This window comes from Brassica napus, chromosome C9, assembly GCF_020379485.1.
Source record: "Brassica napus cultivar Da-Ae chromosome C9, Da-Ae, whole genome shotgun sequence".
In the NCBI taxonomy this organism is placed as follows: Eukaryota; Viridiplantae; Streptophyta; class Magnoliopsida; order Brassicales; family Brassicaceae; genus Brassica; species Brassica napus.
The window spans coordinates 15,701,296-15,716,820 of NC_063452.1; the positions used below are offsets into that span (position 1 = coordinate 15,701,296).

The 15,525-nt window shown below is 28.5% G+C and overlaps 2 long non-coding RNA genes across 3 annotated transcripts; both read left to right on the forward strand.

Annotated features, from left to right (window-relative positions):
- The first annotated feature begins 10,328 nt into the window (after nt 1-10,328).
- On the forward strand, nt 10,329-12,357 carry LOC106358503. 2 transcript variants are annotated; one of them, XR_007329351.1, is made up of 3 exons: nt 10,876-11,382; nt 11,468-11,610; nt 12,107-12,357. It is a non-coding gene; the product is annotated as an uncharacterized LOC106358503 (long non-coding RNA). The 2 variants fall into 2 exon arrangements; XR_001272499.3 differs by having other exon boundaries at nt 10,329-11,382; nt 11,468-12,357.
- Nucleotides 12,358-13,412: 1,055 nt separating this feature from the next.
- On the forward strand, nt 13,413-14,196 carry LOC111199257. The gene is made up of 2 exons (XR_002653170.2): nt 13,413-13,730; nt 13,825-14,196. It is a non-coding gene; the product is annotated as an uncharacterized LOC111199257 (long non-coding RNA).
- Nucleotides 14,197-15,525: the final 1,329 nt, after the last annotated feature.

Consider the following 15,525-nt stretch of genomic DNA (forward strand, 5'->3'; position numbering starts at 1 on the left):
TCTTTCAATCAATTGTAAGAAGAGAAGAATCGAATCTTCTATAGATTACGCTTCAAAAACTACTGACATATAAACTATAATTGTATCTAAACCCTAAACTGCTCAATCATTATCTAAAAAACTGATCTATGAACCAAGTTTTCTAACTATGCTTTCTAACTAAACTAACATCACACGTAATCCCTAAACTCATTTCTTTACTCAAACAGCACACTAAAACAAAGTTAGAAATCACAAAGCAAGCAAAACAAATCAAACATCAATCACAATAACAAAACATAAGGAAATCAAGTGAGATCATGCAAATAAAGAAGCAATTAATTTAAAATAAAATAAGTTTAGGTTTAGATACGAACATAATAAAAAGTTAAACCGGTTGTAAAAACCAGAAAATAAGTTCGGAACTTGAGGCCGAATAAACAAAAACTGAAATAGATCACCAACTTTTAGAGATTTAGAAATCTAAGGGGTTAATAATAAATTTTTGGCTCACCCAGCTTGAACCAATCGATATTAGGAACCTTCACCTCAGCCACCTTCGCCTGTGCAAGCTTAAGATCCGCTTCAAGCTTTTCTTTCTCAGACTTTAGGTTTGACAACTCAATGAGTTCGTCAAGTAAGTTCAGTTTTGCTTCAATACGGTTCACTTCGATCTCCTTATCATGCTTGGCAACAATGGCATTCGTTTGCTCCTCATACATAGCCAGAATCGCCCTATGATTCTCTTGAGTTTCCATTTTTCCCAATCTGGAAGCCTCTGTAGTTGTTTTGATGTCTCTGTTGTCTGCCATTTTGACTTGTTTTTCTGCATGTTCATAATCAAAATCAAATCATAGAACAGAAAGAGAGGATGTATGAACTACACGTGAGAATACTACCTTCATAATAATAGAAGAACTATGGAATGTTCCATATTATATATTTGAAATATACCTTTGAAAATGTATAACATAATTTAATTTTAATACGAACAAATGAAATTAGTTAAGACAAAATCTAAAATATTTTTAATATATAAATTTAAAATGAATAATACAAAAGCGTTAGTATTGTTACGATTCTGTAAAATCAGGATTGTTTTATAGATAATATCTGATTGTAAAAGTGAGCTATATTATTTAAAATGAATAATTACATCAGTTTTTATTGTTATGAATATATGAAAAATCGTGATTTTATAAAGATAATGTAAACAGTTTAGGGGTTATACGTTCTTATCTATTATAAAAAGTTCACATTTAAGGATTAGTCGGAAGAAATGATTTTATATGTATGTAGTGTTTACATTGTAGGATTAGATCAAAGAAATGACTTGATTTATGTATTTAACGTTCATAATGTTATTTAGTTAGTAACATTACATTGTAGACCGGGAGCTTGTGGTCAAGTGGTAAGGGGAAAGGGCTTGGGATGTCACCACATTTCAAGTTTGATCCACCTACCATGCGAAACTAAGTCATATTTTCCTGCTCACCTACACGAATATGGGCTATTGCATTTCGGCCCATTTGAATACCCGGGAAAGGATCTATCTGTGGGCTGCACCTCCCACCCGGGGGTTAGGTTTGTGTCTTTAATAGACCCGGGTTTAACCTTTTTAAGTTCAAAAAAAAAAACATTACATTGTAATAAATTCAATCAAAGAGTAAAACAAATATACAAACAAAATAAGGGTTTAGGTTTTAGGTTTTTTAGTTTTCATTGGCGTTATCTAATTTCATTTAAGGATTAGGATCCACAATCGTTTTGTGGTTTTGTATTAGAGAGAAACAAATTGTTGGTCAAATTTTTCTAAGTAATTTAAGGAAAACGACGCAGTTTTGAGAGGAAATTGGAATGACTTAAAATGTCTTAATTATCTTTAGTGGAAAACGTGCTTAAACTAAAAGATAGAGGCAATCAGTGGAAAAAATTCGAAGTGCAGCATTCTTTAATAGTATTATATAATACCTCAAAACAATTTCTTTTAAAGCGTATGTCACCATCATAATCCCAACAACTTGCAAAGGATCTTCATTCAAGAATTGAAGCCGACATAGCATACTTATCATTAACATTAAAAACTCGATATATAGTTTATTAGTTGGACGTGTTAATCATTGTCGTATTGATATATCTAACTATTTATACAAAAATACACGCCCTCGAAAAAATAATGGCTAGGTAGTAAGGTTAGGCGTCATTTATATTTATTTAAGAAGATGGGCATCGTGGACAGTGGCGGAGCCACCTTGGAGTTAGGAGTGTCATGTAACCCATATTAAATTTATAAAACTTAGTTTTAAGCTTATTCTAAAACTTGATCCGTACATCTGCATATATATTTATTTTTAGTTTAAATAAAATTTTATCTTGTATAAATGATAGTATATATGTTAAAAATTTATGTGTATTAAATAGTTTTTAATATAAAATTTCTAAACACAATAATTTAACGGTTCATATTGAATAATTTTTTTTGTTAACCGTTAACTATATCATCCCCTCTTTAAAATATGATATGTGTTTCTACATAAGTGTATTTTTTGTATGAATCAAAATTTTAATGTATAGTGACACTGTTATATATATATATATATGTGTGTATTTTCAGCTATATATTTTATACTCATTGATATTTATCATTTCAGATTTGCATTAGACTATTATTTATATGAATATATATGTAAAATAATATTTTATCCTAAATTTAGTAAATTGATACCTAAATAGATTTATGTTCTTTTTACTAGTTATTTTACATTTATATAATTTAATCAGTTATTTATGTTTAACATTATATTATATGTTTTTCATGTTTATTACTTAATTGTTTATTAGTTAATGAGAAACACCCATCTACATTAGTTAGTTACTTTATGTTTAATATGATAGAAACAAAAATTTGTCCGCCTTAGTTAATGACAAACACCCATTTATTGAGATCCCACCACAATGCACTTGAATATATTTATAAAAAAAAACAGAATCGTAATCTGCAAAACTATAATTACAAATTAGAAAATAGTGTATTTTCGTTAGTATATGTGGGTTGCTTATGTAAATCAACTTAACGATGCCAAAAATAAAACAAGACAGCTCATTATTAAATAGACTTAAGTCATCGATATCACTATTTTATAAATCTGAAACATAATAGTAGTAAATACATTTATTTTTAAAAAGACATTTATAAATACTCTTGTAATAAGGAGCGATTTTATTCTTGGCATCGTTAAGTAATGGTAGTTTAAGATATGAATGCAACAAATTAATTTAATTAGTTTTAACATTAATTAGTTTAAAACTGATTTAAGTATGATTATGGTTATTTTAGTTGATAGAAAAAACAATAAATGTTTGAATTTAGGATTACATAGTTTTCATCGGCATTGGTATGTAATTAAAATATTGTTTTAAGGGTAATTTATATTTGTACTTCAGTTTTAATAATATAGTTGTTTATTAATTAATGAGAAACACCCATCTACATTAATTAGTTACTTTATGTTTAATATGATAGAAACAAAAATTTGTCTGCCTTTAGTTAATGACAAACACCCATTTATTGAGATCCCACCACAATGCACTTGAATATATTTATAAAAAAAAAACAGAATCGTAATCTGCAAAACTATAATTACAAATTAGAAAATAGTGTATTTTTGTTAGTATATGTGGGTTGCTTATGTAAATCAACTTAACGATGCCAAAAATAAAACAAGACAACTCATTATTAAATAGACTTAAGTCATTGATATCTCTATTTTAGAAATCTGAAACATAATAGTAGTAAATACATTTATTTTTAAAAAGACATTTATAAATACTCTTGTAATAATGAGCTGTCTTGTTTTATTTTTGGCATCGTTAAGTAATGGTAGTTTAAGATTTGAATGCAACAAATTTAATTAGCTTTAACATCTTATCTATTAAAATAGAAGTCATGACTTAATTCATGTGTGATTTTTTTATTTGGACCACCCTTTAGAAAGTTGTTTAAATTATATTTTTTTATAAATATATGAATTATTTTTAATAATTCTAAAACAAAAATCAAATAGATATTCCTATATTTTCTCTAAAATTGTATATGAATAAAATCTTCATATCTTCTTATTTACAATATAAATATATTATTATTTTCATTAGAATAAACCTTTTAAATATTTAATTAATTTCGTATTTATTTAGATAAATGTAAATTTCATTTTTCACCTAATATTTTTTTATAAAATTTATGTTAATTTCGTGTTTATTTAAAAATTTAATGTATATTTCATTTTCAATAAAAAAAACTTTTTAAATCTAATTAATTTTGTAATTATAACTAAAATCATGTAGAATTTTGTATTAAATTTGTGATATTAATTTAATATAATACTTTTCAATTAAAATTTTGATCCTTTACCAATAATATATTTCAATTCAGAATTTTGTATCACATAATATAAAATATGCTATCACTGAAATTTTTTTTAAAAAGTTTATTGTATGTGTACTATAAAATTGTTGTATTTTAAAATATTATATCAAACAATATAATTGTAAATATTGCAATTAGTTACGTAAAATAAATAATTATGTGTGTACAAATAAAAATAATCACCCGCACGGTTGTGCGGGTCAAGATCTAGTTAATTAGTTTAAAACTGATTTAAGTATGATTATGGTTATTTTAATTCATAGAAAAAACAATAAATGTTTAAAGTTAGGATTACATAGATTTCATCGGCATTAGTATGTAATTAAAATATTGTTTAAAGGGTAAATTTATATTTGTACTTTAGTTTTAATAATATACTAGATTTTGACCCGCGCTTTCAAAGCGCGGGTTTATTATTTTATTTTTTTCAAAGGTCAAAATATTTAGTAAATGTCATATTTCATATATTTGTGTTTTATTTTATAAAAAACTTAAATTTTTTATCTTTCTTTATCGTGTTTCATTTTAAATGACTATTTATGTTTAAAAAATTAAACTTTATTTTTTTAATGAATTAAGTTGGTATAACTCTGATAAATTATTTTTATTATGTGGTTAATATTTTTAATAAAAATAATTATATACTTTTAATAAATATTTATACTTTTCAATGAAAAAATCAATTTTTTTTAAGAATGCTTAAATTATATTAAGAAAAGAAAGAAAAAATAATTAAGAATGATTGAAAAACTATTATTTGAACTTGGATTCAATGGTCCAAAGGAAAAAAAAATGTGAGAACTGAATATGATTTCTTAATCGGCCCAAATGGCCCAAGAGAGATCTGATGTGCACAGTGGGCTGGATCCGAAAAAACTGGCTCAATATAGATGTGTTATTAATATTACTTGATTGCCCTTAATGAAATATGCAATGTTAGTAAAGAAATGACAGGCTAAGGTAAAAAGGACAATAGGATTCTGCTTTAATAGTATAGAGAAAGCGCGAGTTTATTATTTTTTTTTTCAATGGTCAAAATATTTAGTAAATGTCATATTTCATATATTTGTGTTTTATTTTATAAAAGACTTAAACTTTTTATCTTTCTTTATCGTGTTTCATTTTAAATGATTATTTATGTTTAAAAAATTAAACTTTATTTTTTTAATGAATTAAGTTGGTATAACTCTGATAAATTAATTTTATTATGTGGTTAATATTTTTAATAAAAATAATTATATACTTTTAATAAAGATTTATACTTTTCAATGAAAAAAATCAATTTTTTTATGAATGCTTAAATTATATTAAGAAAAGAAAGAAAAAAATAATTAAGAATGGTTGAAAAACTATTATTTGAACTTGGACTCAATGGTCCAAAGAAAAGAAAAATGTGAGAACTGAATCTGATTTCTTAATCGGCTCAAATGGCCCAAGAGAGATCTGATGTGGACAGTGGGCTGGATCCGAAAAAAATGACTCAATATAGATGTGTTATTAATATTACTTGATTGCCCTTAATGAAACATGCAATGTTAGTAAAGAAATGGCAGGCTAAGGTAAAAAGGACAATAGGATCCTGCTTTAATAGTATAGACTAGATTTTGATCCGCGCTTTCAAAGCGCGGGTTCATTTTCTTTTTTTTTTCAATTGACAAATATTTAGTAAATGCCATATTTCATATATTTGTGTTTTATTTTATAAAAGACTTCAACTTTTTATCTTTCGTTATCGTATTTCATTTTAAATGACTATTTATGTTTAAAAACTTAAACTTTATTTTGTTAATGAATTAAGTTGGTATAACTCTGATAAATTAATTTTATTTTGTGGTTAATATTTTTAATAAAAATAATTATATACTTTTAATAAAGATTTATACTTTTCAATGAAAAAATCAATTTTTTTTATGAATGCTTAAATTATATTAAGAAAAGAAAAAAAATAATTAAGAATGGTTGAAATAAATTATTTGAACTTGGACTCAATGGCCCAAAGGAAAAAAAAATGTGAGAATTGGATCTGATTTCTTAATCCGCCCAAATGGCCCAAGAGAGATATGATGTGGACAGTGGGCTGGATCCGAAAAAATGGCCCAATATAGATGTGTTATTAATATTACTTGATTGCCCTTAATGAAACATGCAATGTTAGTAAAGAAAAGGCATGCTAAGGTAAAAAAGACAATAGGATCCTGCTTTAACAAAGCGCGGGTTCATTTTCCTTTTTTTTTCAATTGACAAATATTTAGTAAATGCCATATTTCATATATTTGTGTTTTATTTTATAAAAGACTTAAATTTTTTATCTTTCTTTATTGTGTTTCATTTTAAATGACTATTTATGTTTAAAAACTTAAACTTTATTTTTTTAATGAATTAAGTTGGTATAACTCTGATAAATTAATTTTATTATGTGGTTAATATTTTTAATAAAAATAATTATATACTTGTAATAAAGATTTATACTTTTCAATAAGAAATCAATTTTTTTTTATGAATGCTTAAATTATATTAAGAAAAGAAAAAAAAATAATTAAGAATGATTGAAAAAAATTATTTGAACTTGGACTCAATGGCCCAAAGGAAAAAAAAATGTGAGAATTAGATCTGATTTCTTAATCGGCCCAAATGGGCCAAGAGAGATATGATGTGGACAGTAGGCTGGATCCGAAAAAATGGCCCAATATAGGTGTGTCATTAATATTTTTTGATTGCCCTTAATTAAACATGCAATGTTAGTAAAAAAATGGCATGCTAAGGTAAAAAAGACAATAGGATCCTGCTTTGTATAGATATAGATACAAAATTATTGTTATGGTGAATTGGTCAATGTTTTCTTTTTGATCCACATGTTTTGGGTTTGAGACTCGATAATATAATCTTTTTACCTATCCAAAGTAATTAGGACCAATGTCAAGCCAACTCCTAGCTCCGGCCCTGATCGTGGATAGGATCGATCCATCGTTTGGTGGGTGGGGAACGAATCAGATACACATTAGAGTGTTACTGATTTGAAATCTGATATTAAATCAGTGCTAATCATATTATAATAAGATACTTAAAGAAGGTAAGATCTTGATATTTAGCAACATGGGTGGGCACAAATCGAATATTCGGATTTGTAGAGGTATTCGTGATCTGATTTATTTTGTTCGAATAATCAATTATCCGATCCGATTTGATCTGCCGCCATCCGGACTCGAATATCCGATTTGATTCGTAAAAATAAATTAAAAATTAAAAATAATTAAGAAATCCAAAAATAATAATATTTTATTAGAAAAATAAAGTTTATTTACTTTTTAATATTATAATAACTAATATTATAAATTTAGTAATAACATACTGCAAAACTTATATAAAATATAATATTTATATAATTTATATATATAATTCTTTTAAATATATGTATATATATATATATATATATATAAGCAAATAACAGATCCGATCGAATATTCGTTACTAAAATATTAGTATTTGTGATTTGCTTCGTTTTTTACGGATATTACATATTAGTATTTGCTTTGTTTTATAGAGTTACTGATATCTAAATTTTTCGGTTCAAATCGAAATGAATAATGAATCAAATCGAAATTTACAGATATTTTGTTCACATGTGTACTTAGCAACCAGGAGTACGGCAAGGAGAGGGACAAATTAAAGGCAGAGACCGAAGAGTGCCACTCCCTTTTCTTTGTCTCGATGCGTTACGTGAAAACAACATCATTTTTTTATTTATTTAGTGTTACATATGGTTTTTATGCAATCAATCACATGTAACTCTTGTGTTTTCATCACTTCTTAATTAATTATCTCGTCTTTTTTTTTTTGATTAGCCAGGGGATGGGTTCAGACCTTCGGCTCTAATCCCTCCTCCTAGGCCCGGAGCCAGCCTGTGTCTGTACCTGTTAAAGCTCTGGACACTCCTCCAACGGTGGGTCAAATCCAGGAGCGCAACAGCATCAACGCCTGCGTTTAAACCAACTGGGCTGCCACATCCGTGGTATTATCTCGTCCTTTTCATTTCAAACAACTCTTTCTATTCTTTTTAAAACCTGAATAGACTTATTAAAGCAGACAGAAGCTAAATGATAATATTTTTTTCAGAAGAAAAGACAGAAATATATATATATATATATATATATATATATATATATATATATATATATATTATTTTTTTTCAAAAAAAAAGACAGAAATAGTGATATTCATTTACTGCTCACCGTTTACTTTTGAAGTTTTCGTTTCGTTCATAGATGCGTCCTCCAATAAAAACACAATGCAAAGAATTTCGTACACATCTCATTGCAAACTTTGAAAAGTTGTACATAGATTTTATGAATGACGTAAAAGATAGTAAAGATATTAGTTTACGTTTCTTCTGCTCTCTTCGAGGTTTTTACTTTGAGCATATCATACTTTAAAATTATCATCATACTTTATAATAAATTAATATTTTTTGTTGTAGAAAAATATATGGCTGTAGAAAATTTATTTAGTAAAATAACCATTTTGTTTTATTTTTTATTCCAATGTATTGCTTCAATTTATCTTTTATAATTGAATAACTCATAATATAATTGAGTTTATTTTAATTATAATCCAATTTAAAATAAAAATAAATAAATAATGAACAAAAACTAAATGTATTATTCTGTTTATAGATTAAATCTATTTTTATTCTAAAACGAAATAGAATTAGAGCATATTTTTACTTCATATGAAATGTAATGTAGTTGATGCTTTTAGGGCATTTCCAACCTATAAAACTATTTTAGTGTTAAAATCACATTATTTTAGTGTCGTTTCAGCACAAAAAAAAAAAATTTCTAACCACGACACCAAATTTCACACTAAAAATTATTTTTAATATTATATATATTTAACTTTTTTTATTTTTTATTTTTAATTGTATATTTTATTAATAAAATAAGTAAATAGTATTTTAGTGGAGTGAATATTGTTTTAGTGTGCTGAATCGTATTACATCAAATTTGGTGTGAAATTATAATATCACATTAAAATAGTGTAATTTTTTATGTTGAGTTAATAAAGATTTTTGTGTAAAATCATACTGAAATGGTGTTTTGCATTTGTGTTGTAGATGACCTTAGTCTATGAATCAACAATCCCAAACATTCAACCAAATAGACATGTCCACATTTACAATTCCTTCGAAAACAGTTGATATACCATGGATTTTACATATTTTTACCCATCGTATATAAGTGTTTTAGAAATTATTTGTTATGTTTTGGAGACTTTTTAGAATGTTTACAGGTTCAGGAGTGTTTTGAAGATATATGGTGATTTTGGAGCATTTTGGAGAAAAAGCTAGAAAAAACTCGTAGCTGCTCATCGAACCAGTTTAGAGTCGACTTTAGAGTCAACCGTCGATCGACGGATAACTTTAATCGTTGATCGACAACGAAGCGCGCAAAGCCCAATTTGGTTACCAGCCGACTTATGGCCCAAGTTCCACATCATTTACAAGATTATCCATGGCCAACTTTAACCTAATATGTGTGTGTTCTGCCATTGTTTTGGGCAACACACACTTTCATACTTCTACTCTACACAGCAAATCATATTTAGGGTTTTTAGTAGTTTGGAGAGAAGATCCAAGACTCTTTAAGAGATTTGTATTGGAACTCCAGTTTTTCTACCTTATTCTATCTATGCAATTTATTCAGATATTTGGTATGTTCTACTTTACTATGTCTGAGTAGTTATTCTTGTTAGATTTAGGGTTAGAAGTAAGGTTGAAGGATTAACCCAAAATATAGATACGCTAAGGTGATAGATTTCCTTCATATGAATTGTTATTAATGTTTGTGTTCTAGAGTAGCAAACTAGAACCCTGAACTTAGGATAATTAGGCGCAAGCGAAAGCATGATCTTTTACCTGAATTAATTCCCTTGAGCTAGGATTGCTAGAAACAAACAACTGATTTAGTCAATCTAGTGAACCTATCGAACAACTCAGTAAAGCTTGACTAGTTAAACATCGAGCGACGCTAGTCACATAGCGTTGATTCACGTTCGAACTATATCAACAAGCGACGGCTGAGATATAGACTTAGATCAATAGGATTTATTCGCATGAGGAAGCTTGAATATATTGCAATTAGAATTTGTATTCTAGGATCGAAACCTTAGCATCTATATCACTATAATCTCAATTACCTGAAACCCTAGATCTAGTTATTTCTCATAATTGTTTACAACCTCAAATCAATCAATCAATCAACACTACAAGAAATATGAGTATTGGTAGCAGTTCGCGGTAGCACTAATTCACCAACTGCTATTAAAAGTAGCAATTTCGGACAACAACTTTATCGTAGCACTAACTTAGTGCTAGGATCAAATTTTATTAAAAATAGAAACAAAAGACGTGGATTTTGTTTAAGGTAAAAATTTTGTGCTAAAATTTTAATTTTATCCGCCAAAAAAAAAAAAAAATACTTCGCAAAACACTTGCCCAATTCATTTCCCTTACTTCTCCGAATACATCACGGAAAAAACAAGACTACCAAAGCTCTCCCTTTTTTTCTTTTTTTTTTGAAACACACCAAAGCTCTCTGTATTCGAATCGTGATAAACCTAAAATCACAAAGTCACAAGATCTACACACAGAGCTTGACTCAAATCAACCTCTCACGATTCAACCCTCTCTCTCTCTCTCTCTAGGCCGTGATGAAAGCTTTGTCTACAACGCTTGACTCGAGTCAGATTCGAGCCACAATCAGAGATGGCGAGTGACAAATAGAGGTGGCGGAGCAGTGCCGGTGGCAAGTCGGAAGACGTCTGTCCTTCATAAGCAGAGGACGAGAAGACGCTTCAATGGACAACGACTCAGATCTACTCCATATTCAGATGGCTCATCCGCCGCTGCATCTCCGGCTTTGTCACTGCGTCTCCGTTGTGTCTCCGGCTTCGTCGCTGCGTCTCCGGACTATCCCTCTCAGGTGATGGTTTACTTGACATCTGAATCTCCGGTCGAACTCAAGTTTTCGTCTTTTCAAGTGATGAAGTTAGTTTGTGTGGTTTTAGGTGGACCTTTGCTGTTAATGGAGCTTGCGTTTTTGTTTAGAGGAGTTGGTGCTGAAGTTGTTTAGAGCACAAATCAGAAACCAGTTGAAGCAGATGAAGTGGTTAATGTTTTGGAACACAAGATGTTGGATCGAGGAGTTTAGGTTTGAGATTAGCTGCTGTTGAATCTTAGGTTTTTGTTGTTGTTGTGTTGCTCTGTTCTGTGTTCTTCGCTTAGCAATTGGCTTATGGTTAAGTATTTTTCTTGGTTTAAAGCTCGTGACTTTAGAAGAAGGGAATCTGAGATTCGTGAAGTAGTTTTTGGTTGTGTATTGTTAGCACGCTGGTGATGATTACTGATGGGTTTTCTACTTGGATCTGCTTCTTGCTGGAGATTAAGTTCTGAAAACGTAAACTTATGTGTTGATTTATCAAGTTATTTAGTTGGTGCTTATGCTTTCCTATCTTAGTCAACAGATATACAAAGTCGCTTCCGTATATCACTTTATCAGCTGGTTTAGTTTAAGCTTGGTTTCTAGTACTTGAGTGGCTGGAACTTGTGGCGTATATGTTGATTTGTGGAGTAGTAATGAAGATAGTCTAGAAAGTAACACTTGAATGTCTTTGGCTAATTGTGGATGTTCTCTGAATGTGTTTTAGGTGAAACTGATCCATTCTTCTAAGACTATTGCTTACCTTCGGGAGTAGCTGTTTCACGACATGGAGGAAGTGCTTGGAGGAACAAAACATGGAGCTGCTGAAGACTAGTGGCAAAGTGATTTTGCTAGTTTTGAAAGTTATGTAGTAGGTTGAGTTATTAGACGTGGTATGTGTATTTAAGATAAGTTATGCTGTACAAAATTATGTAGAATATTATTCAAATAAATGAAATAAAATAGCATTACAAAATACAGGATCAATTGATGTCGTTCTTAGTTTTTTTTTTAAACAAAACCCTAAACCCTAATCATGTTTTTAAAATTTAAATCTCAAACACTAAATATGTATTTGTATTTTAATTTATATTTTCGAATGTAAAACTAAAGGATAAAAATGATAATTAGAGTTTTGTTATAAAATATTTTATATATAATAGTTCAGGGGTTTATATGTTTAGTGTGATAATATTATACAGAGTTTGATATACTTACTACCCTAAACCCCAAAACTTAATTCCAAACCTTATATCATACTTTAAACCCTAAACCTTAAAACTTAACCTCAAACCGCATTCAACACTTCAAACCCTACGCAGTACAAACCTTAATCTTTAATTGATACTCTTAACTTTTAACTTTTATGATAAATTATTTATTTCAAGTTGAATACTATAAGGTTATTAAAATAAATATTTTCATATAGTCATTAATCATAATTGCCACATCAAAGTTTGCTTCCATCTAAAAATATAAAATTATAAACCCTAAACCCTTATACATTCAAAACTCCAAACCCTAAATCATAAATAGTTTTTTTCAAACATTGAGAAAAACTTAATCACCAAACTCTAAACCATAAACACATAAACTCTAAATCATAAAATAAAATAATAAATCCAAATACACCTAAAATTGTAATTAAGAAATTATAACAGTCAACTATATTAAACATATCAATTAAAATTATTAAAAGAAAACGTTGCATAACACAGGAAAATAAAAAACACAAAACAAAAAACAAAAAACATCTCATTGGCTAATCTTTATACACAAGGGATTACCTATTTTCATTTTCGTCCTTTAGATCAGATCCAATCCAATCCGATGGAGCAATATTTTTTCTTTTATTTTATCGGTTTTATTTCTCATTGGTTGATACATTGTGGTGAGGATAACCAACTTTTAATCTCTACCATTGATCAAATCTTATCCAACGGTTTCTGTTTCTTCTCGTCACAAGTGTCTCTCTCATCAATCTATCACAAAGGCGTGGATCACCATTCTTTAATATCAACCGTTGATAAGTATTGATCAAAGGGATCATATTAATTTAGTTCTGTTGTCTCTTTCTTCTTTGTTTTTCCTATACTCCTTCCGTTCTTCGATCTGTTCATTTCATCTCTCTTTCTCATTTGCTCATCTATCTCATCTCTGTTTTTATCCTTTGCTCATCTTTTCTCTCCTCTTTTTTTTTCCAAGAAAGTGAAGAGGACCAGTGCTGTGTCGGGTCTGTCCGTGAGCTTCGTCTCCGTTGACCTCCTAACCACACCACCACCACCATCACCATCTATCCCATCCGCTCGTCACCACCACCATCATCTCATCACTCGTCGTCACCACCACTGGTCACATCTCTCTCTCGCACTCTCTCTCTATCTCTATCTCTCTCTCTCTCTCCTCTGTATTTTGAAATTGATTTTTGTTTGTTCTTGGTACAAGGTGGACAAGGCATAAGAGCTTGATGGAGAAGGTGGACAATGCAAATGCGACCGGAGTAAGCGAATAGAGGTTCTGGAGGCTGGAGTAAGAGAACAGAGGCTTGAGGTGGATACTCTGGAGGCTGGAGTCTGGAGGCGGAGGATTAGGGTTACAAAGCTGGAGGCGGAGGATTAGGGTTACAAAGCTGAAGGCGGAGGCTCTGGGAGCGGCTTAGGTTTTAGGTTTTAGGACCTTAGGTTAATTAGTTTTTGGTTTACTGTTTTTAAATTAGTTTTTGGTTTAATGTTTTTAATTAGTTTTTGGTTTAATGTTTTCCTTAATTATTTGTATACGGATTCTAATTAATAAATAAAATTTAATTTTAGTTCTGAATTTATTATCGATTTCATTTTAATTATTTAATTTCTAATTAACTAAAATTTAATTAATTTAATTATAATTAATTAATTTAGTCAATTTTTAATTATTTTATTTTTAATCATAGCATTATAAATAAATATATATATTCTGGATAATTTTTGGATAATTTTTTATAAATAAATATATATATTCAGTGGCACTGAAAATGTGTTATTAAAAATAATGTTGCAACATGACCAAAATACCATAGAAATCTACGTAATAGCAAGAAAAATGTGTTATAAAATATGTTATTATAGGAAGAAATTAACGTTACAACATCTCTATTATTTATAGCACACGGAAAATGTTACGATAGATGGGGGTCTATTATAGCTGCGGCTGTCACGGCGTTCTTCGAAACGCTACGAAAACGATATGATAGCGTTTTTCGGGTGCTACTAATGCCGATTTTTCTTGTAGTGCAAACAATTGTCTTGTTCACCTCTGGTTTTTACTATATAATTGTTTGCCTAGCTTAATCATAAACTTGTTAGGATTAGGATATATTGTGTGTCTTAACTCCTTGTGGATTCGATCTTTAAGTATTACGACTGAACCTCTTATTTGAGAAAATAAAATCATTCCTTGGAGTAATTTGAGTGATATCAACAGTAGTCAAATATAGTGGTCTAAGTTAAAACGATATTTAAACTTTCTTGTGTAACCAAAATTAGATGGGTTTTATTTAAATTAAATACATAATTTTGTTTTATTGTGGTTATATACATACAATGAAAAATGTGGTATCTGAAATTAAAAAATGTATATAATAACAGAAATATTAACTTGTAAATCCAGGAAAGTATTTATTCTTTATTAGTAGTACTCTGATTTTAATTCAAAATGTCATATTTCAGGTATTTTATTGACAGCTACATCTTTTTATGATAGCTACATTTTGTCATTAATGTATATATATATATATATGACTTTTAATGTCAATTTTGGTGTGCATTGTATATATAGGGACAAAATATCCTTAAATTTTGATTCGATTTGTTATCCGTTTTGATTCGAACCGAAAAATTCAAATATCTGTAACTATTTGAAGCAAAACAAATACTAATATATTTAGGAACGGATATCAAATATGATCCATTATATGCATATATATATACATATATTTAAAGAATTATATATATAAGTTATATAAATATTATATTTTATATAATTTTACAGTATTTTTATTTACTAAATTTATTTTATTAGTTATTAGAATTTAAAAAGTAAATAAATTTTTTTTGTAATAAAATATTATTATTTTCTATTATTTTTGAATTGTATTTATTTTTTTTTATT